Below are 24,638 nucleotides of genomic sequence, written 5' to 3'. Positions count from 1 at the left end.
CTTATGATTCTAAAATATATTACCATCAAATCTCGTTTTCTTTTTTTTTGATTAAGGGTACATTATTCTGTGACACATGTCACAACTGATGGCTCTGCAGTGGAATAGAACCTCTGGTTTATTGGGAAGGATGCAGGACTGGGAATCAGAGAGACTGGATTCATTTCTGGGTTGCAACTCACAGACTGTTGCTTAAGAAAGTGAGTTTATCCCCTCATCTGTAGATAATAAAATAACATAATAAAATCATCCCTTTATCTCAGGCTTGTTGAGAGGATTAAGTGAGGTTTAAAAAAATCTACTGTAAATTGTAAACTAGTGTCAATCATTGTCATTACCTCCCACCGTTGCCAGCGCCTTGCACAGACCACCACGTCTGTATGACAGCCCTATAGGGTGTCTGACTTTTTCCTGCTATGAGCCCAGAGAAGAGCCCTCTCAGTGGCATGTGGTATATTTCCTTCTTAAGGTGAAAAAATAATGTCTCTGAATTGGGGTGAGTTGATATACTTTTCCAACTCAAATGTCAGGTCTGCTTAAGTAGCTGTTAAAGGGAAGGGATTAGCTCAGCTCCTATTTCTTGCTGCTCCTGCAGAGTAAAATAGCAACTGAGAGCCAAGATTCTCTGACACCAGTTCCTTTCTCAGCATTAAAGGCCAGTATCCTGGGATCTGACACTAACCATTAGGAATTTCCTAAGCAGCAGTAGACTGGAAAAGCATCTGCCAGCACTAAAGAAATATGTTAAAACTCTTTTTTCTAAACAGTAAAAGTCACGAAGATAGATGAGTATGCTGAGTTGACTCATACCCCTCAATATAGTCATCTTGATGGTGACACTCATCCTGACAATGCAAAACAGGTGACCTATTCTGTCAGCAATGGGATCCAGAGTGGTTGGATACACAATGTGTATCGTTACGTCATCTATGGGGGAAAAATGTTGACTAAGGCTCCAAGATCCCAAGGGTTTTAATTAATAGGAAAATTTGACTCAATAATAGTCATTAAACAAATGGAAGGGAAACAAGGAGTCGGAATGATAAGGGTGGGAAGCATGGGCAGGAAGTAAGTAGGAAAATGGCTGGCAGGCTTGCAATGGGCACTACTGCAAGTCAGGGCTCGATCAGCAAGGAGGCTGAAACAGACTCTTAGCCGCAGGGACAGAGGCTGGGAGTTATCTCCAGTCATCTGATCGTGTTTTTTTATCAAGCAAATCCACTTCTTTCCTTTACCTTCTGCTTTCTCAGTGCTTACTAGACGTTCCACTAGTGGCTTCCCCTGAGGGAATGAGAAGCTCAACTATTCCTGCTTGGGTAAGAACTGGATAAGGAAGACGCTTCAGGATATTTTTACCCTCCTCTCTCCACCTCCCCGCCCCCCCACGCCATGAACATCTCCTGCTCTCAATGCCCCAAATCTGCTCTTCTTTGCTTAAAAAAATTCAAATCATCCCCCGCTCCAAGCTCACTTCTTCCATGAAACCTTTTTCGGCCTCTCTAGTGCATAATCTTTCTTTTTTCCTAACACCCACAACTTGTACATAACACAGTTAATGAGCACGCACATATTTTTCTCTCATGTGTGCTGACATTTTCTTCCCAAATAGATTACAAACTCGAGGATAGGCACCATATCTTAAACTTTCTTTTTTCTGTTCCAATAAAACTTTATTTATGGACACTGAAATTTGAATGTTATGTCATTCTTATGTTTCACAAAATATTCTTTTCTTGATTTTTTCCAACTATTTAAATATGTAAGAGATCAAGTACAAAATGAACAGGTGGTGAAACAGGCTTGGTCCATGGGTAAACTTCTTGAAATTACATGCTTAATTCTATAATTTGGCAGTTAGCCCAGCTGAGGCCCTCGAGTAACACCACGGTCTAGGAGAATTTAAAGAGCCCTAAGCTGGTTTCTCAAAAGAATAGCACCAAGCCTTGCTGTTGAGTCTACACAAATCCTTCCCCCAATCCTAATAGTCAACCTCATGTCTAAAGATGAAGTCCCTAGCAACTCGTATCTGCATCCCTTTTTAGTGACTCTTGCTGTGTCCCATTTGTTCTGGATTGTGTGCTGTGCTCTTGTTCCTGTCAATCTTCCTCGGAACCCAAATCCAACCTCTGAACCACACTCTCCAAGGCACAGTCTCTGCTACCCACTATCCAGAGCAGCTCACTTGGATTTAAGACTACGCAGACCTCTCTACCATGTGTGTTGTGCTCCACCTACCTGTAGTTCATTTCTCACCCTCCCTGGCACTGATCGACCAGCCTGCTTCTCAGTCTGACTCTCTCTGCCAAGACCTTCTGGGAATGCCTGCCTTGCTCTAAGCTTTCTGGCTGGTCTCAGAGTTCTTTCCAGTCTGCCATCAACTCAGCCATCACGATGAGGTTTAAAAATATATATATTTATCTTGATGTTGGAGACAAGCAGACACACACACACACATGCCCACACACACACACCCATATTCACAAATTCATCTATCGGTTGAGAAGATTTCCACCACCTTCCTAAATTCATACTCTCCCCTTTAAGGCATTTATCATCATTTCTAAGTTTTCCAAAGTCTAGCTTGGGATTTTCTTTACATCAAGGAGTTCTTAGAGATCACTTACTCCAACCCTCTTATTCCCAGTCTCTATATTAATACCCTATGTTTATGCTTCTGTTAGAAGCTAGTGGCATAGGATTCTTGCTAACGATCACTTTAGTAAGGAATTCTCTTCATCCATTAGTAAATCACCTCAGTACTAGAAGACTTCATAGAAGGTCTCAACTCAGTAATCCATTACCATCAAAATGCATTTACCCATTGCTGAGATGAGATCATTTCCTTCTCAGCCCCAGAAAGGAAACACATACACAACAGAAGCACACACCACTCACTTGCGCTCACACTTCCAATGTGATCAGCCAGCTTTCTGTCTGGAACAATCCAAATACCTCCCGGCTGGAATGACAGCATCATTTTATTGACACTGAAATAGAAGAATGATAAAGCAAGTCTCAGCAGGCACAGCAGAAATTTACTGCTTTTATGATTCATATTTCAAAAAATGATGTCATGAGACCAAAAATGCAGAGTTTGTTCTGTGTTGGCAAAAATGTAGTTAAGGGCCGTCACCCCATCGTGCCTTTCAAAGCTCTGGAGGAAGCAATGCCACTACCAATTTTGCCCCTTGCCCTACGGTTGCAATGGACACTTGGATTTTCCCACAGCTATTCCCCCACCATGCTCTACACTGTGAGCAGGCTAAGAAAATTGTGATCTTGCCTATGCGGTGATCTTGCTATAGCTTTGGAGGTGCTAAGGAGAATTGTAGTGGAAAGAGCACCACCAAGATTATGTCTCGCCAAGCCCTATCTCTTAATGGTGGGCTGTTTTGGGCCACACTCGCCAAAACCAGAATCCCCAGAGTGTGTGTGTCTCTTCTGTCTCTGCTATGCTTGGAGAGGGAACTCTCTGCACTATAGAAAACCCTTGGGGATTCCTTCCCCCTCATAGGGTTCGAGCAGTTTGTTTCCCACTTCTCACTTTGACTTGTCTTTTCTCAAACTCAAGTAAGAAAAATAATCCTGGATAACATTTTATGAGTCATGTAACTATAGGACAGTGTCACTGGGAGGAAAAACAGAACTCGGAAAAGATGAGCTTAAGTCCTGGAACTTCAGTCAGATCTTTGATGTCAAATTATTAGCAACCCTCTTTCTTTAAAATGCAGGCACTAATGTTTGTCAGCTCATGTCACCTATGGAGCACTTACAGTTCCTTGAGTAGAAGCCTTTATGTAAATAACATTGCACCTGGAGACTTATTCCTGGACATTGGTTATGAGTCAGTAAAAAAAAAAAAAACACAAATGATCTATGTATCAGTTGCTATTTTATGCTTTCAGTTTGCACAAGAAACAGGAAAAAGGACTTAGCTCAATTTGCTGTTATCTCTCCCAAGACAGTTCATTTTTATTTTGAAACCATTGTTGGTAAAATTTAGTACTAAAGGAGAAACTTACAACAAATGAATAGAAATGAAAGCAGAAATGATGTAAATTATATAGTTTTAATTTCTATAACACTAAAAACATTGATCAATCAACAACACAGCTCATTGAGGAAAACCAAAACACTTTTGTTATAGGCAGATTCTCAGATGCACCCCAAAATTTCTGGCTCCTGGTATACTCAAGCCTTCTCCCAGTCATTCAGTCAAACACTAACATATGTCCTGCTATGAAGAAATTTTGCAGATGCAATTTAGGTCTTGAATCAGATAAAGAGATTGTCCGGGTGGTCTCGACCTAATCACACAGTCCTTTAAATCTGGATCTAGAGGTCAAAAACAGAAAAAGTCCAAGAGACTTGAAGTGTGAGAAGGATTCAACAAAAGGGAGATTCTCTACTGCTGGCTTTAAAGATGGAAGGGCCAGGTGGTAAGAACTGCAGCCATCTCTAGAACTGAGAGCAGGCCAGGTTCACAGCCTGCAAGGAAACAGAGACCTGAGTCCTTCAGCTGCAAGAAACTGAATTCTGTGCCACCCTGAATGAGCTTGTACAAGAGCCCTGAGCTCCAGATAAGAACTCAGCCCAGCTGACACCTTGATTCAGACTTCTGAGAACCTGAGCAAAGAGTCATGCCATTCTAGATGCCTGGCCCCCATAAACTGTGAGGTATCAAGTGGGTATGGTTTTAAGGTGCTAAATTTGTGGTAATTTGTTACTCAGCATAGAAAATGAATTCACATCATATAAATGGTTTAAAATCTTTTTATCCAAGACCAAAATCCAACCTTCTCTAGAGAGAAACCTATCAACTATCATAAACCAAACCTATCAGAAAGCCCCTTGTTGCTCAAAGTATGATCCATGGACCCACGGAGTATACATAGCCTGAGAGCTGGTTAGAAATGCAGGATCTCAGGCCCCATCCAGCTCTTCTGAATCAAAATTTTTACTTTACCAATTCCCTAGGTGCTTATATGCACATAAAAGGAGCACCGGTTAGCATTCTAATTCAGAGCTGGAGACCTGGGATAAGCAAAACCTGGATTCCAAACCTGGTTCAACAGTTTTACTAGCTGTGTGGTCTTGGACAAGTTGCTTAACTTCTCTGAGCCTCCATTAATCTATAAAATGGAGCAAACAATAGTACCGATTTCATAGGATTGTGGTGAGGCTTAAATGTGACAGTATTTAAAATGGATTATCCCAGTGCCTGGCACGCAGTGAGGGCTTAATGAATGCTGGTTGTTATTGGATTGGACACTAAGAGCTGGGTGAGTCAAATATAAAGGAAGCAACCAAATCAGTTGGAAACATGCAGGATCACTGTGGTCAAAGTCATTGTCTGATGACATACATTGTCATGGACTCCTCGGAAACTGCAAAAGTTCATGAACTTGGTTTTCCACCCCAGTAAGCATGCTTAGACACCAGGCTGGGTTGGTCATGCCTTCTTATCATAAGCACCATCTCTTATAACCACCTGTGTCTCCCTTCCCCCTTCCCAGCACCCCATCCCCGGCATTAACCTGTTAACCTGACCAGGTTCCACCTCACTTAGCTAATTAGATCTGGCCAGAAACCATAGAGACTGTGTCGGAAACCCCAAGCAGGTGGTGTCCTTGGATATTAATGACAGCTTACCCCACAGAAAAGATGAAAGGATAGGCCAGGGACAATGCAGTGTGGCTACTTTAATAGAAATCTAAGGTCCTTTCTATCTTTGTTGGAAGGAATGATGACAATGGTGATAGCGGCACCAAAAAGAAGAACAAATGAGCATACTGACAATTACAAATGGCCAAACGTAAGTGAGAGAAGCCATTTGTGATCACTTGTGGGGAGGCCCAGCTCCCCCTCCTGGCTTCTCTGTTCTTGGCCAACACTCCCCTCACTTGCTGTATCTTCTCAGCCTGAGCCGAAGAAATCTCTGTGGTTCGATATAATGAGAATGATGTTAATAATAATAGCTCTCATTTGTTGAGTGCTCCAAGTGCCAAGCACTTTTCATGAATTATTTATACTCCTTATAACAACTCTGTGAGGTAGACATTAATTATTATGTTCCCCTTCAGTCAAGGAAATGAGGCTCAGAGAGGTTAAGCGGCTTGCCCAAGTTTACACAGCAGATAAATAGTTGCCCTGGGATTCAAACCTGGGTCTGCTTGACTCTGAAGCCTGTGCCGTCTTCACTGTCTCTGCCACATAGCAGTGGCCCTGACTTCCTGTCTAGGCTCTTGACCCTCTGCCTGAATCCTATACTTGGGCCTTTAACGTTACTCTCCAGTCTCCTAAACTGCCTTTCTCCTTTCCTCCCAGGTCCTGTCTTCTCTGCTCGGATGCTCACCTGTCTGGCCCTTGGACAGATACAGCACTCACCTATCTCTTGTTGGTCCACATGGTTCTGATCCAGGGGTTTCTTCATCTCAGTGCTCGTAAGTGTGGTGGCTGGGCCTGACCAGTGAGAGACTGGCTTGATATTCCTAGACTCTCGATAACTGTCCCTTCCTCTAGACCCCGCCTCACAAGTAGAGTCTCCTATGTCTTCTAGTCTGGCTCACGATTACAGAAGAGTGTTTCCTGGATATTCCAGGTGTTAGAGTAATGAAACAAAGAGGCCATTAGTTTGCGGTGGCTCTAACACCTTAGCAGCCTATGTAAGCAAATCAAAACCTAAGCCAGAGTCGAGGTATTCAAATCTGAGAAAATGAAACTTAAGAACAACTAATCACGAACAGCCAACTAGGCTTTCCCGAATAAAACAACTGCTTAAGATATAGTCAATCAAATAATTTCCTAGCAAGTAGGAGATATTCAGTTAAGCATTTTTAAAATAAATAATTGAAAATATCAATAATGCCAGTATTGACAGAAGGAATTTATTGGAGAGAACAATGTAATGTAGATGTTCTCACCGCTATGAGGCTGCCCAAGCAGTTTCCAAATTAACCTCGGAGTAATACTGGGCAACGTCAGGAGTCACTTTTCATTAGAGGCTTCTGGTCTGACAACTTGAAATGACATGCAATAGTGTGTGGGTTTGGGTTCTAAAGTCAACACGTAGGGCAAAAATCATATATAGAAAAAGGTTACCATTAAAAATCTCTTAAATCACCCATTTGGTACAGATTACATGGTTTCGTGCATTCTGTGCCATCTCTCAGTAAGTTCAACACAGCCAGTTTTTCCTCAGAGTTGGAACAGATGGCCATGGCTGTTTCTTTTGGTGGAGCACCAGATGAAGTAGTTGGCTTGAATTTAAGGGCCATATTGTTGGGGGGGAAATTACATATATATGTATATATTCATCTGTATTATTTTCTTTTGTTGAACATATAGATGACTTCAAGCAACTTAAATGCTCATGCATGTAACTTCATTGTACTATTTGATTCTCGGTGTTGTCAAGTGCTTTCTATTGTTTATCACAGAGACAGGAGTAAAAGAGGTGAAAAATAACCCTTTGGGAACATTACAATAGTTGGCATGACCAACTAGGAGAATATAAACCATAATGAATTTCCAAATTAAAAAAGAAAAACCTTTTCTCTAAATTGCATACAGACTCTAATCGCTATTAAAAAAATAATAATAATAATCAGGAGCATATATGGAATGTCCACTACATGCTGGGTACTGGGTTCTTTATGTATATCATCTCACTGACCTGCCTCATGGCAACTCTTTGAAAAAGGTATAATAATACCTAGGACCCTACTGTGATTCTTCACAATAGCCAGGCACGCACACGGGCTTGGCCTACTGCCTGAATGAACATACTTACGATAGCCAATGATGGAGACACTCTGAGCCCAGACATGATGCACACATTTCTGTCCTTTTCTCTTGGGTTGTCTTTTAGTCCACATCAAGCTAGCCTTGCATGGGTGCATGGAAGCCTCTTCTCCATGCCACAAAGGTAACTGTGGTATTACCTGTCAAAAAAAGGAATAAGAGTAAATTAACTTGTCTGAAGAGGTAGGCATTATGGTGTTCACTTTATTGGTAAGGTTGGAAAGTAAAAAATTCCATTTTGGGAGAACTTAAGAGTTATAAACCAACTCGTTTAAGAGGTAGAAGGAATCATGGTCACTTCTTACATTTCTTTTGAACATGTTCTTTACTGAATATCCCATTTTCTACATTGAAAAAATTCTTTGCTTCAGCCTGCTCTCATTGAAAAGACTACTAATAAAGCACCATCACTTCAGACCAGCCGCACTGGATCATTCCATCCCGTTCCTGTTTTACACCTCTTCGTGTTTCTCCCTTAGCTTCTTTAGGTATCACAGCTTTTTCCACATCTCCCTATAACATATTTAATATTGATCATAAGCCTGATCCATGTGCCAATATATCTAAACCTTCTATCATTTTCCCTTCCTTTCTTTTCTATCCTGTCTTCCTCAGGAACCTGGCTTCTTCCTACCTCCAGACATTGTATTCAAATTGTGGACAAAGAACTCTACCTGGCCACACTGGTGAAGATAGGGAAGGAGCAAAGGGGGAAGAGGCAGAGAGATTCAGCTTCTCACATTTATACATGATGACTGTGGTTCTTGGGAACTTTAAGTAGCTTTTTCCATGTTACCCAACTAGTAAGTAGAAGAGCTGGGTGCAGAACTTGCATCAGTAAGGCTCCCAAACACTGTTTCTATTATCCCACACTGCTTGTCGCAAGCAGCAAAATCCCATTAAATGCAGGTATTGGGCAACAATGATGGGCAGACTTTGTGTAAACAGATAGAATCATGAATGACTCACTATATGGGGCTGCTATTGTGACCTTGGAAAGAGGGACCAGAATAAGTGAAGGATTTTCCTGAGATCATAAACAGCATTAATGACCAATGTTTACTCTGTGCATTGGATCAAGCTAGATGTTTTGAAGGAGACACAGGGCATCCTATAAGACTGCACCCAAGAGACAATCTAGCCGAAGAGAAAAATTATGCCTTGTAATAGTCAGGTCACCTCCTGGAAACAGAGAGCACATTCAAACTGTACAATTAAAGAGAGTTTAAGGGACTAATCTATTTACAAAAGTGTGGGTGAGGTTTAGGGAATTGGAAAAGGAAAATGGAGTGCCCTGGGATTCTGGTAACCAACTCCCACACCCGCACATGCAGAGGCAAGGGGAAGCAGCAGAGCATAGCTGCATGAAGAGGAAGGGACACTCCCCTCCTCCAGGAGCTGTTACTTTCGGAAGAGAGAAGCAGCCAACCTGTGCTGACCTATTAGGGTGGGAACCACAGTAATAAATATCTCAACCTCACTCTTTCTATTCTTCAACATCCCGGAGATGCTTCCCATTAGCTAACCCCGACCAGGAACTGGAGGGCAAGCATTGATTCCATCTATAAAGCCCAGTCTCCCAAGCATAGCAAGGAGTGAAAAAGGGGAGTTAGTGAAAGGGCAAATGAAAGAATTTTATTAATTTTCACACCAGTTAAGTGCAGAGTTTGCTAATTACAAGAGTATTACTATAAATTATTTTGTGAAATAATGTCCTTTAGGCTCCTTCAATTTACAGTGTCATTTTCATATATCCTGATATTCTTTTATTAGGTTAGCTTCAAGTAAGAATGGTCCAAATTAAATATTGAAATAGACTGTCTTCCTGGCTCACCCAAAGTGAAAGGCAAGGTGAGCTTAAGCCTTCTGAACAAAACACATTTCAAATTAATTGCATACACAATGTTTTCCTTTGATTCTTTTTCCATTGTGTAACTATGTCGCTCGCTCAGTTTTTTCTTTGTCGTTTTTTATATCTTCCTTACTTCCATTTTTGCTTTCTTCTTTCCTCCAGTAAAAAGGGCTGCTTGGCTCACACCTCCAGTGACAGACTCTTGGAAATAATGCACCATGGCAGATTTTCAAGGATTTTTCTCTTTCCTCCCTCCAGGGAGAAAAACAAAAGAATAAGGATGGCTTGAGAGATTGGATCAGAACATTGTTTTACTGGAATTTGCAGCTGTTTCTGGATAGCAGAAGTCACTGGAGGGAAACAATATGCTCAGAGAATGAAGGAAATGGTTTGGCTCCAATATGTCCCAAATCTTCTGGGAAGGAATTTTCTCATTGTTACAGAGGTGCTACTCAACAACGATTCTGCATCTCTCTACATAGAGTGTGTCAGGGGAAGCATGGGAAATTCACATATGACAGGAGCAAAGAAGGCAAAGGTGAAAAAAATAACTGACCTTTGGCCGGGGCGCAAACCATTCTGCGGGCTCTGGCCTAGATGTGTGGCCCATGAAAGGTTCATCATTTATTTCTAAGAGCCTAAGGACTGGGGTGAGTCAATGCGATTTCCATTTCTACCCAAGAGGCAAAATAAAGATGGGGTTTATCTAGGTAGGTGGATCTAGTTAATGAATGAACGAGTGAAAAAAGTCCAGTGGAAGATTTTCAAAATATATTCATGTAGGAGACTGGTTTGGCTTCTCATCAAGAGTGAAAGGCTTGATTCATGTGCTTGAGTATTGCTGGTTCTACAGATAGACAAACGAGTCCATATATACCTTTGCATTCGTGTGTATGTATTATTGGTACTATCGAGGAAGCTTCTGAAACAGTTTTCCTCCCTGGGTACCATCCCTGCCATAGATCCTGTAATCTCTGTGGGAGGAATCTGTAGAATATTCTATAGCTAGACAAAGATCATGCAAGGAGGGCAGCTGTGGTCACCTACTCAATATTCATTCCAGCTTCTCTTGGTAGAGATTTCAGTTTACTTTTAGGTTCACATATATTCTCCCTTATTGATTTTTTACAAAGTTAGTGCTATAGATTGAATTGTGTCCCCCTAAAAAGATACTGAAGTCCTAGTAGCTATGAATGTGACCTTACTGAAAATAGGGTCTTTGCTGATGATCATGTTAAGATGAGGTCATTAGGATGGATACTAGTCCAATATGACTGTGTCCTTATAAAAAGGGCAAATTTGGACACAGAGAGACGCATGCAATGTGAAGACCACAGGGAGAAGATAGCCACCTACAAGCCAAGGAGTGCCTGAGGCTACCAGAAGCTAGAAGAGAGACCAGGAGCAAGATTCTTCCTCACAGCCCCAACTCTGCCAAAACCTTGATTTCAGACTTCCAGGCTCCAGAACTGTGAGACAATAAGTTCTGTTGTTTAAGCCACCCAGTTTTTGGTGCATTGTTATAGCAGGAAACTAATACAGTTGGGTTTGATGAAATCTTCCCATGCAATCCTTTAATTTCTTCAATGAAGAAACTGAAGCTTAAAAAGTAAAATGGCTTAGGCAGTAACAGATCCAGTCAGGGGTAGAGCTCTAAATTCCCAGGGTATTCCTCTATCCAATGCTATAATTGGTTTGATTTAGATAAATCACAAAAGGCTTCTATCATTGGTTCAAGAGAATAGAGAAATAATGTTCTTGTCTTCCAGTATATATGTTGCTAACTTTAACACCATGATTGATTAAATCATTGGCCACAAGATTCACCTCTCTCCAGACCTCCTACATCTTTCCTGGAAGGTCAGACCAATATCACAAGGCTCAAAGCCCCAATCTTCTAATCACATGATTGGTCTTTCTGGTGTAAACATTCCCTTCCTGAGTCACCTCATTAGCATAAACTCAGGTGTACACTGAAGGCCCACTTTGAGTAACAAAACATTCCTATCACTCAGGAAATCCCAAGAATTTAGTCTTCCTCAGGGAATCAGGGACAGAGATCACATTCTTTATCATGTATCACCATTTACCAGATTTGCTGTGAGATTAATGCCTTTTAAACAGTGTGGTACATAGCAGGCACTCAACAAATGATAATCACCAGTTATTATATGTGATAGCTTATATTATAAACTATTAAGAAAAAGTCTTTGTATAATGCTTATGTAATACCACATGTAAAAAAGACATTTAATAAAGTATTTTGATGATGATGGGATTACTCCATCATTTTATAAAATTTCTTTTTACTAACGCTGTTAGATATACATGGAAATGGTACCGGGCTCTCTTTGCAAAATAAGGACCTGCTAGCAGATCTCTTAGTTGTGGGAGAGAAGAGATTAAGTAAAAAGAACCCTCCACCCCTCCAAAAAAAAAAAAAAAAAAAAAGGACATTACTAATGGTTATGTTGACATTCAAATACATTTTAAATAAACAATTTTTTTTTGTAGGATTTAAAAAGGGTTGAAATATACATATATATAAAATATATAATATATGTATATATGTCCTTTCTTACCAATAGCCTTTTGTACCATTGAAGATGCCTCAAAAAACTGTTGCCTCATTTGCTTATAAAAGTTCCTACCTGAGCATATGATTATTTCAGTGAATTTAAAATCTCCATGTAAGGGGGGTCAAATATGTGGTGACAGAAAGAAATCTAACTAAGTGGTGAACACCCAGTGTAAATATATATATGTCTTACTGTTAAAATGTGCATCTGAAACTTATTGGATTTCATTAACCAATGTCACCATAAAAATAAATTTAAAAAAAAAAAACCCTCCCAGGTTGGACTCTTAATTGAGGAGGCCTATAATCACATTGTTAGAATTTTGAGTGTTAGCTATATCACTAGTGATAGTTAATGATGTGGAAACTATTATCTCCCATATAATACTATACACTGAGATGATGTAATTTTACCAGAGTGGTTCCAGTACAGAAGAAAAATGATTACAAGGAAGTTCTCCATCTGTGTTAGGATGGTGGAATTAAGGATCATTTATTATCTTTTCCTGAGCTCCTGGCTTGAGGAAAGCCCTAATTCTAAGAGGAGTTGGGATATGAGGTGGGGGATGAGGATAAACCTCAGCCTAGGACAATGGAGGAGAGCCAAAGGAATATAGAGGTGGATGGGTGGGCCCATGGACAGGAGCCAACCAGGAAGATTCTCCCAAAAGACAGAACTGGAGTTTGTGTATAATTATGACATTCACTAGACAAAAAGAAAGAAGGAGGGAATAAGGAGAAAGGTGGAAGAGAATGAGAGAATGTCAACAAGCTGTTTGTCAGGACACAGAGTGAACAAGTTTAGATCAAGAAATGGTCTGCTGAATGTAGAAGTTATTTTCATTTTACTTAATGGGTTTGTTAGACAAGCTGACTCTAACGTTTGCTATTTTCTTAATCTTTTCTATCTGCATTTCCATTGCTTTTCAGCCTCTCATGGAAAATTAGCATCAGTTACATACTGTTAAATGAACTAGCTTCAGTGAGCTCTATTAAGTCAGCCTTATAAATCAGTTTTTCTGTTCCTTAATCATTTATTCTGCTTTCTCCTGGATTCTATCCCACTTATCTCTTTCTGGCATGGAGTTATCTGTGGCTGAACACAGTGTCCTTGATAACAGCACCAACTGTTATTATATGTCCTTACTCCTGTCTTCCCTCAATCCTTTCTCTTTCTTTTTCCTTTCCAAGGTCTTCATTTTAGTAGAAGGTGTTTTTGACACTATTTTGTTCACAACTCTGCCCCCAGACTAGACTTCTGGTCAAATCTTATCTAGGTACTTCTTATGTCTTTGCCTACACACTTGGCAAACTTCTTTAGGCAAGAGTGACATATGGTGCATTCCTGAAACAAGGAATTCCCATAGAAATCATAATCAGATTGAGGCTCTCAAAAAACCTGGGGGCTGGAATTAGGTGTTAATGTCAAGAAAACTGTTAGCGGGGCCTCAAGGCCAAACTTAAGACTAAAGTGTGAAGCTGGCAGAATTTATCTTCAGACGTACCACTCTCCTTTAAGCCCTCATCACCCTCTTCCAAGTTTTCAATGCCCACGTACTCTTCCTGGGTGTTCTGGTCTACCTCCTCAGGCCTACCCAACCTGGACAGCCAGTAAGATTCTGGATCTAATTTTCTATGCTTACAGCTATTCAAATTTACATTTTAGTTAGCTCTGAATCAATAATAAAAGGGAAAAATATTTGAACAGATAGTTCATTAAAGAAGATATAAGGATGGCAAATAAGTACACCAAAAGATGACTAACATCATTAGCCATTAGTGAGATGCAAACTAAACCCACAATGAGATACCACTACAATTTCACCAGAATGGTGATTTAAATTGCCATCAAAAAATTGCATTTTTTAAAAATTAAATCTTTTAAATTAAAAAAATCGGCCATACTAAGTATTGGCAAGAATGTAAAGCAATTGGAAGTCCTATACACTGCTGGTGGGGATGCAAAATGGTACAGCTACTTTGGAAAACAGTGTTGACAGCTTCTTTAAAAGGTAATGTACAGGTGTCATGTGACCCAGCCATTCTACTTCTAGATATTTACCCCAGAGAAACAAAAGCATTTATCTGCACAAAGATTTGTGTACAAAGGTTCATAGAAGCTTCATTTTCCATAGCCTCAAAGTGTAAACAACCTGTATTAGTCTACTCAGGCTGCCATAACAAAATACCATAGACTGGGCGCTTAAGCAACAGAAGCTCATTTTCTCACAGTTTGCGGGGTTAGAGGGAAGGGACTTAAGCCAGTGCAAGAGCTCACTAGTGTTACTTTCCTAATCCTATCTGATCAGGGCTCTACCCTATGACTTCATTTTACCTTAATCACCTCCTAAAGACCTTATTTCCAGACACAGTCACCTTGAGAGTAAGGGCTTCAACATATGAATTTTGGTGGGACAAACTTCAGTACATAGCATGACCCAAATGTCTATCAACAGGAGAACAGATAAACTAATTATGGTATATCTATATAATGGTATACTACTCACCAATTAAAAGGAATAAACTATTGATGTAGTCAATACTTTGGGTAAAACTCAAAATAATAGTGCAGAGTGAAAGAAAAAAGGAGCACATACCAGGTGATCCCATTTATATAAAGTCTTAGAAATGCAAAATCTTAAACAGCAACAGAAAGTAGATTAGTGATGGCCTGGAGATGGCGGAAGGGAAGAGACAGGAGGGAGGGATTATAAAATGGCACAAGAAAATTTATGGGGTTGGTGAATATATTCATTATCTTGATTGTATCCATAGGTAATACCTTCATTATCATATTGTCTACTATAAATATGCACAGCTTATTGTATCAATTATACCTTAATAAAGTTGTAAAATAATTTGCATTTAATTAGCCCTCACCTAGACAGGTTCGAATCATTTTTAGTAATGTCAACCTCTCTTAGGTATCCCGTACATTTCCACCTCTTTCCTCACTGGTTGGTGTCCTTGTCTGAGCCAGGATTTTCTTGTGTTCCACCAAATATTGAGAGCTCTATCTATAAAGACAAATAACAATCAATACTAGCAAAGTATTTTCTTCTAAGACATATTTTGAAATCTGAAGAAAATTACCAAATTCATTTATATAATTTTTACTTATTACTCAAAAGTAATCTGTCTTGGAGAAATTATGTGCATGCCTGGGGATGCCAGGATATCACTTAAGAAATCACATACCCATGAACATACGATGTCTGATTTTTGCACCTGTGCATGGATGCACAGGCAGCAATTACTACTACTGTGTCTATACAATGATTGATAGTCTGCAACGGCATTTATAATTTTAGCATGCATTTGGGATAATATCTCAGGCATTTGGGTATCACCCAGGGGCTAAGGCTCCTAAGCTCCCAAGCTCCAATGTCGAAAATGTTTCTTGCCACCATCCCCAGAGGCAGCAGGAGCTGGTAGATGCTGGCTATTTTCTAGACATGACAATAATAGCCACTTGTGTGGACTGGTAAAAATGAGCTATTTAACACCGTGAAAAGCATGGCCACAATACTTTGCAGCTCCTGCCATCTGAAAGTAGAGTCTATTTTCCTACTCCTTGAATTTGGGCTGGCACTGTGATTTGCTTTGACCAATGGGAATGTGGAAGAAGTGATATTGTGCAAGTTCTAGAACCTAGGCCTAAGAGCTCCAGCATTTCCATGGTGGCCCTCTTGGCACACTCTTGCAGCCATGTGAGCCTGCCCTAGACTACTGAATGACATCAGCTGGAGAAGAGAAGCTGACAGTCAGCACCAACACCCCAGTTCTGTAAGTGAGATCATTAATATTAGATCATCTTGTTCCAGTCAACCCATCAGCATATTGCAAGCTCATGAGTGACCCCAGGCAAGATCCAAAGAACTTCCCAGGTAAGCCCAGTCCCAGGTAAGCTCAATCATGTGTAAGCAGATGGTTATTGTTATCAGTGGCTATGTTTTGAAACATCAGTGGCTATGTTTCAGTTATGGATATATGAAATACCTAAGAGCCAGCCAGCTATTTGTGAAATTTAAGGCAATTCCCGATAAGCTCCTGAGAATCAGTTTCTAGTATTTTCACTGCCTTGTGTTATAATAGTGGGCAAGTCATTCACCATCTCCACCTGAATTATTTTGCTCTTCAAATGGAAACATCATCATGTATTTCAGAGAGTGTTGAAGAAATTATTCTTGTAGGATGTTTCTATATGTAGTTGTGGGGGAGTGAAAAGTTTAGCTACATATTTAGAAAGTGGGTTAGCTTTTGCTAATAAGGTTTTTCTGTTGAGGCTGTCCTTAAATAGACTTAATGTCAGGCTATTTTGGTTTTACTAGCAAACTCTTCAGACTACTGATTACTGCCTCTTTTTTCTTGTCTACCCCGCCGCCCCCTCTCCTTCCCTCTCCATACCCTTCCCGTCATCTTTGGGGCTGGAGACCTGGGATGAATGTTGCAGCCTTGTATACCTTTTATCTTTTTCATTTAGAAAAGCCTGTATCTTATTTCTATCTCTTGCTCTTGGCACAGTGCCCTGGACGTAATAGGTACTCAACATATGTTAAATGATGATACTATTAAAACTCTCAATGCTCGGGTAGAAGGGTGCAAGAAAGGTAAAAATTTAATTATTTCATAGAGAGAGAAGCTGATTTCTAAAAGAGGCACCTGCTGAAGCCAGATGTCTAGGATGGGTACAACAAAGGATCTGTTTTGCAAGAATTGTTTGAGTTGGCTCTTTGGTTAGGCAAAATATAAAGCCAGTGATGATCCATTGTCCTGGAGGAAGGAAGCAAATGGGGCATGTTTTATGGCTAAGTCTTAGTCTAATCCCAGGTATGTGGTTGGCTGTGGAGAAGAGGTTGGAGAAATATGTTTTGGGGGCCAAGGATCCTACTTGAATGAAAAGAATTTAACATTCAGACTACTTCTCTCTTGGGGTTTAACATTATTTGACACTTTTGATGCCTGAGATGGTCAGCAGGCAGGAAGGGACACCGAGGCTTCCCAACAGGCAGCTTAACCTGACAGTGAGGGAAGCCTAGAATGGCCATTTGGACTCCACACTAGTACTGAAATCATCATATTGGAAAGGCTGGTCTGGGCTGACTGTGACCAAGGTGGGAAACTCTTCCTGACCTAGTCACCTAGCACTTTGAGTGAGCTTTGGGAACAATAACTGTGTGTATATGAGAAACACAGAGGTGAAACTTCAGGAGTCAAGGCCTTTAGAGGTGTGGTAAGACCACTATAACACCCAGGAGGCATGAAACAGTGGAAAGAACTCTAATCTAGTGGTAAGAAAACCTGAGTTTTTGTCCTAGATCTGCTATTGCTTATGAGTATTATTACTGAGTTATTGAGTGTTAGTGAGTATGCCATTTCCTGTTTCTAAAATAAGGGGGTTGGATTAATGGTCCATTGCTTGGGATTCTATGAGTGTTACTTTGGGAGGCAACCTTTATGAGATTAGGAGTGCATTTTCATGAGGAAGGTGTGTTGACTAAAAGAATACATAATGTCCATCAGGTATATTTATGACAAAAATTACAGGCCTGTTTTTTTAAGTACCACTGGCATCTTGTTTTGGAATCTGGGTCCTGATCCTTTTTTCTTTGGAAATAAGCAGCAGGTGGCTTGGCAGAAGAGAGAACAGGTGTGGAAAGAGCTAACAGGGGCTTTGGAAAAATGACAGACTTGCTTTCTTGAAATACACTTCGCCCTTCAATCAAATGACTTGTGTAGATTTCCATAAAAAAAAAAAACCTTATGGTAAATATAGATTCATTAAAGGGTCTTAAAAATAGGCTTGGGCTGCAGGCTTGGGTGGGGTATACAATGCAACTTTCCTCTTTCTCCTACCCTTTCATTTTCTTTACTTCACTTGTCCTAGAGCTTTTATCTTATTTATTTATTTATTTTTAATTTTTAATTTTTTAGGCAAGGCAACCCTTGGTTGTTGACCTCACAGATTGCAAGGACCTTGTCAGCTTACAATCCCTTATTTTTTATGCTTACAGCACCTGGTCTTCCTGGGTGGTCTCCCATCCAAGTACTAAGCAGGCCAGACCCTGCTTAGCTTCTGAGATCAGATGGGATCAGGCTCGTTCAGGGTAGTATGGCCCTAAACAAGAAGAAAGGTTTTATCTTAAAAGGTGATGTGTCCAGACTCTTTGGTTACAAATAACTGATTGGCTAGTTTACTTCAAAACGTATTTATTTTTTGAGTGATGGATACTGGAATAGTGACAGCCTTAAAAGAACAACTGAATAACTGAGTCCAGAGAGCGGGCTGCCCTGATTCATCAGGCCACCTGGGGGGCCTTTTCTCTGTTGTGCTGCTGTGAGATGTCCCTCTGTATTTGTCTCAGCTCAAAATTCAGGTTCACCAGAATGAAATTGATTGCTCAGCTTAGGTCCTATATCTACCTTGTGGTCAGGGGAGGAGTCCTGTGATTAACAGCCCCACTGGAGGAGCATGGAATGGGTGGGGCAGCCCCACAGAAGTGCGTGCATACATGCATGTGTGTGTGTGGTAGGAGTGGGGTTGAGGAGTAAGGTGATGGGCAGATAAATGTTACAGACTCTTAGGATCCAGAACTTCTCAGGGATAACTACAAGTGACAGCAAATTCGGGCATCAACAAAATGCTCCCCTGAACAGCTGGGTAATTTCAGGAGCTTTGAGGGCTGGTTGGCCAGTGGTTGGTTTGTATTATAGAGGGTGAAGTCAATGTTTTTTTCTTCTTATGAACCTTATAAATATTTGGCATTCAATAATATTCATTGATTGACTGAGTGACTGAATGAATGACACAGCTGTTCCATGAGCTAAGAAAGGACTTCTGTTCTACATTAGCTTGAATTAAATTAGTTTAGAAATACTTAATTTTGAATCTTTTAGCTGTAGGTGATTGAGGTTTATCCATGCTGTCTTTAGCAAAAAGATCATCCTTGCTGAGATGTCATTTCTGACAGGCAGGGACCAACTTCAACCAAGACTTCTGCCTCTTATTTTCCCTCTACTCTGAACTCTGCTCCATTCTTCTATTCAAATGTGGCAGTTTTTCATTCTTTAATTTTCGGTCCACCTTGTCAGAAAATCATGCCTCCAGTGTTTGTATCTCCTCTATTCAAGAGTCCAGGATGGCTGAGACTGAGTTACGTTCATTTCCGTTCTAAACCCAGAGTGTCTACGTGGACCAGCTTAGGCCAGGGGGCCTGCATCTGGCTCAAACAACCCAAATGGCTAAAAGTGTGCTTGGGCAGGGGGCGCACCTATGTTACCATGTGGATTTGGCTATAGGAGCACATCTTGGAAAAGAAAGGACGTTTAAGCAGATAGCACAATTGGTGTCTCTTACAGAAGCCAAATAACAATATTTGCTTATATTTGAATAGTGATTTAAGAATACTTGATATTGGATCATTCTGTTAAGATGATATAGAAGGTAGACGCTGTGCTCGCCAACTCCCATGACCACATCAAAATTACAACAGAACTACAGAACAACCATCAATGGGAGTCACCTGAGGACTGGCTGAGCAGAAATCCTACAGATAAAAGGGCTGGAAACACGAAATAGGCCAGTCCCACAACTGTGTGTGGTGGTCGAGAATCGGGAGGGCTATCTTGGCTGCAGAGCCCCACAGCCCTCCCGCCCCGGGGAGCAAGAGGTCCCAGCTCCACGCTGGGTGCCCCAGCCCAGGGTTCCAGAGCCAGGAAGAGAAGTCCCCACAATCTCTGTCTGTGAAAACCAGTAGATTGTGGCTGAGATAGAGGGCTATGGGAGTTGCAGACATTCTGCTTAAAGGGCCCATGCATGGACTTACCACTGACAGATTCACTCACTCTGAGCTCTGGTGCTGGGGCAGCAGCTTGAAGAGTGCCAGGGACATATGGGGGAAGATCTGAGCTATCTGGCTTCGGGGAGAGGGCTAGAGGGGCGGTTTTCTCCCAGACAGAAGTGCTGGCAGTATTCATTGTTCTTTTGTTGAGTGCTCCCCATTCTCAGTGTGCAAACAACAAGGCCTGCCATGCTTGAGTCTCTGTCAACCTTGTTAACACAGGTTGCCCTGCCCTGGTGATTCCCTGAGACCCTGCCCCTCCCAACTTGCGGGCCCACCCAAGCCACTTCCAGTGGTTTATTCCATACGAATGGTCTGTTTTGGCTCATGCTGCAAAACCCAAAGCAGCATCTGGCCTCGGCGTGCCTAGTATCTTTTGCTGAACAGCCCCAAGATTGGCACTAGTGGCAGCCAGCCTCGAGTCCTGGCTTGGCCTCAAGGCACATCTAAGCCCAGCACTGGTGGGTAGCATCTGTGGCATGCTTAATGACTCTTACCAGGTGGCCCTAAAAGTGCACAGGCTGCTGCTAAACTTGGCCTGCAGCTGGGCTCCTCCCGGGAGGCCCTTGGGCCGGCATAGCTGGTGGCCTGCTTTGACTGGAGCACCATCCAGGGCTGCATCTGAGGAGGACACACTCAAAGACTGGGCAGGCAGCAGAGTCCTGCTAAAGTGAATCCTGCTCCGTTGAGTTGGGCCTTCACCAGCCAGCCCTCACAACTAATCAGCCTAAGGGTCCATCCCTCCCACTGACATGCAAACAGCAATCAAGGCTCAACTACAACAGGAGGGCACACACAACTCACAAGGGACACATCTTTTGCACCTGGCCCAGGTGATCAGAGAAGACTATGCCACTGGGCCCCACAGAACATCTACTACATAAAGCCACTCTACTAAGACCAGGACACTTAGAAGCCCTACTTAATACATAGAAACAAACACAGGAATAAAGCCAAAATGAGGAGACAAAGAAATATGTCCCACCATGAAAGAACAGAACAAAGCTCCAGAAAAAGAACTATACAAAATGGAGACAAGCAATCTACCAAATATAGAGTTAAAAACACTGGTTATAAGGATGCTCAATAACCTTAGGGGAAGAGTAGATGAACTCAATGAGAACTTTAACCAAGAGATAGAAAACATAAAAATGAAGTTAGAAAACATTAAAAAGTACCAGTCAGAATGAAGAATACAATAACTAAAATGAAGAATATATTAGAGGAACTCAAAAGTAGATTAGATGATGCAGAGATCAAATCAGCAATTCAGAAGCTAATGTAGCATCAGAACAGTAATAAAGAAAAAAATTCAAAAAAATGAGGATAGTTTAAGGGGCCTCTGAGACAACATTGAGTGTACATTCGCACCATAGGGGTACCAGAAGAAGAAGAAGAGAGAGCAAGGAATTGAAAACCCATTTGAAGAAATAATGATGGAAAACTTCCCTAACCTGCTGAAGGAAATAGACATACAACCCCAGGAAGCTCAGAGTCCCAAACAAGATGAACCCAAAGAGGCCCACACCAAGACACATCATAATTAAAATGCCAAAGGTTAAAGACAAAGAGAGAATCTTAAAAGCAGCAAAAGAAAAGCAGTTATTTACCTACAAGGGAACTCCTACAAGACGGTCAGTTGATTTCTCAACAGAAACTTTGCAGGCCAGAAGGAACTGACACAAAATATTAAAAGTGATGAAAAGCAAGGGCCTACGACTAAGATTACTCTACCCAGCAGTTATCATTTAGAATCAAAGGACAGATAAAGAGCTTCTCAGAAAGAAAAAGCTAACAGAGTTCATCACCACAAAACCAGTATTACAGGAAGTGTTAGAGGGACTTTTTTAAGAAGAAGAAAAAATATGTATCAAAAATATGAATAAAAAAATGGCGATAACTACATATCTATCAATAAGTACTTCAAATGAAAAAGAATTAAATGCTTCAGATAAAAAGACACACACAGGATGAAAGTGATGAAAAAAGATGTTTCATGAAAATGGAAATGAAAAAAAATCTGGAGTAGCAATACTTACACTAGACAGAATGGACATTAAAAAGCTATAACAAGAGACAAAGAATGGTCTAGTAATTTCACTTCTGGGTATTTATCCGAAGAAACCCAAAATAGTAATTTGAAGGGGCATGCGCATCCATATGTTCGCTGCAGCATTATTTACAATAGCCAAGATATGGAGGCAACCTGGTGTCCATCAATGGATTATGGATAAAGAAGTGGTGCATATATAGGATGGAATATTACTCAGGCATTATATTAAATAAAATAATGAAATCTTGTAATCTGCAACAACATGGATGGACCTAGAGGGTATTGTGCTGAGTAGAGTAAGTCTGATAGAGACAGATACCACATGATTTCACTTACATGCGGACTCTACAGAACAAAATAAGCAAATAAAACAGAAAAAACTCAGAGATACAGAGAATATTTTGAGGATTATCAGATTAGAGGGTGGTTGGGGGGTGTGGGTAAAAGAGGGGAAGGATTAAGAAGTACAAATTGGTAGTTACAAAATAGTCATGGGGATATAAAGTATAGCGTAAGGAATGTAGTCAATAATATTGTAATAACCAAGTACAGTTAAGTCAGATGGGTACTAGATTTATCGGGGTGATCACTTTGTAAGTTATATAAATGTCTAGTTACTATGTGGTATACCTGAAACTAATATAATATTATATGTCAACTATAATTGAAAAATTAAAAATATTAAAATTTTAAAAAGAATATTTGATATTTATGACCTCATTTGAGATCAGCAAATCAGGTATTAATAGTCTTTCTTCCATATCTACTTAATTTCACTCTTCCATGAGGTCTATTTTTTAATTTCTGTCTCTCCTGACTGTACATTTATTAAGAGCAGAGACCATGTCTACTTATCTTTGCATCTATATCTGTAGTACCTAGCTCTGGGCTCTGTACGTGGTGGCATCTGATGGATATGTATAAAACTGAATTTCTATTTTACAGATGAACAAATTGAGGTCCAGAGTATTGAATGGATTGCTTCAGAACACATTAGAAGCCCAAAGTCTAGTGGCCTCCAGAACAGTCTCAGCCCTCCAAGTGTCTTTGCCAGAGGATGTAGATGAGTAAGCAAGAAAGACAGATTATTAAAACTTTCATTTCCTTGGGAGTTGACTTAGTTATCTCAGCTGCCTTACATTTAAACTTGATGGGAAAGAAAGGAAAAAGAGGTCAAGGGAGGTACTGCCTTTTAAAAAACCTTTCTGCTATACAGCAGGAAGCAGTCAGAGACACCTGCAAGCTGGGGCTTTTGGTTCTACCACTTATCAAATGACTTCGCCTCTGCGTGCCCACCCTCCCAGAGCCATACGAGGGATAAATGAGAAAAGGTAGGAGAGAGCCCTTTATAGATGGTAGATCTCTAGATGGTGTGGGTCATTCCTGCTTGACTTGGGGATAAAGCCTCCTGTGTATCTTTAGGATAGTCTGGAAAGGGTTCCCAGAGTGCAGAACTGTCCCAGAGAGCTAGGTCTTGCAGGATAGGTAGGAATTCACTAGGCAGAGGAAGTTATATTTGCATGAAGTGATGGAATTATAACAGGGTGATTATGAAGAGACAGATATTTGTCAGAGCCTTCATATTTATGCTGTATAGGCCGTACTTGGCTGTCTGATTTCAGGGGTACCAACCAAGAAGGCTCTTTGAAATCACAACCTCTTCAGATTCCTTTTCCTTGATTTGCTGGTAGTGTTCATTCCTCTGTTAGCTCCATTACTTCAGAGCTAGAAGAGAACTTGACAAACAATCTGGTGCCACCCTCTGCCCCAAGGTAGATATGGATTGGCTGTTAGTAGACTCAGCATCTGTAGCAATCCTACCCTGTGGAAAGGCTCCTTATCCAAACCACAGACCTTGGGAGCTTTGAGAACCAGGACCACTACTTTCAAAGCCAATCACTGGAAGGAACCCAGGTGTATAATGTTAAAGGTTTGAGGGTTTACCTGAATAAACTGCTATTATTTTATTTTCATCTGTCCTTCCCTTTTCACCTACCCATACTAATGACCTGTCACAGCCTTAAAAGAAAGTTAACAGCCAGGATAGAAGAGCAGGTAAGTGAGGGGGTAGAGGAAGGGTGAGGAAGGGTGTAGAGGAAGGGTGAGAAACTGTAATGCATTAGCTGATCCAGGTGTAGTTCATGAGGCCCACAGATGGTGTGCCCTGTGCATGTGGAGCTGTGGGGAGGAGGGTAGGGAAGAGAGGGGTCATTGTTGGAGTGATTGGAGTGACAGGACAAGTGTGGGTTATTATTAGGAACACAGGACATATATTTCCAACCAGTGGCTTAAATTAGGGGTGGAACAGTCAATACCTAGCCAGATACCTGAAACATGTACAGTGATTATTCCGAACCCAGCTCACTCAGTACGGGCTTGTGAGCAGGCTGCCTCAGGCGGCAGCAGCATCTTTGATGCTTGCTCAAGCGTATGCTGCAATTCTGTTTTTGAGGTGCACATCATTCTAGGAAAGAAGGAAGGAAGGAAGGAAGGAAGGAAGGAAGGAAGGAA

General features: G+C 41.0%; 1 long non-coding RNA gene and 1 other non-coding gene across 3 annotated transcripts in view; both read right to left on the bottom strand.

The window, feature by feature from the left end:
* LOC120619462 (uncharacterized) overlaps positions 1-24,638 on the bottom strand; it is a 42,245-nt gene that overhangs the window by 4,264 nt on the left and 13,343 nt on the right. Inside the window, exons 2-4 of one of the 2 annotated variants that reach the window (XR_005657507.1) lie at positions 15,114-15,250; positions 7,793-7,943; positions 2,896-2,987 (exon numbers count right to left, since the gene is read on the bottom strand). This is a non-coding gene — a long non-coding RNA (uncharacterized LOC120619462). The remainder of the gene's footprint in view (positions 1-2,895; positions 2,988-7,792; positions 7,944-15,113; positions 15,251-24,638) is intronic. The other variant, XR_005657506.1, reaches the window with a different exon arrangement.
* On the bottom strand, positions 18,239-18,357 carry LOC120619960 (5S ribosomal RNA). Its single transcript, XR_005657685.1, has one exon. It is a non-coding gene; the product is annotated as a 5S ribosomal RNA (ribosomal RNA).

This window comes from Pteropus medius, unplaced genomic scaffold (assembly GCF_902729225.1).
Source record: "Pteropus medius unplaced genomic scaffold, Ma_sr-lr_union100, whole genome shotgun sequence".
In the NCBI taxonomy this organism is placed as follows: Eukaryota; Metazoa; Chordata; class Mammalia; order Chiroptera; family Pteropodidae; genus Pteropus; species Pteropus medius.
This window is presented reverse-complemented; position numbering and strand designations above follow the sequence as displayed.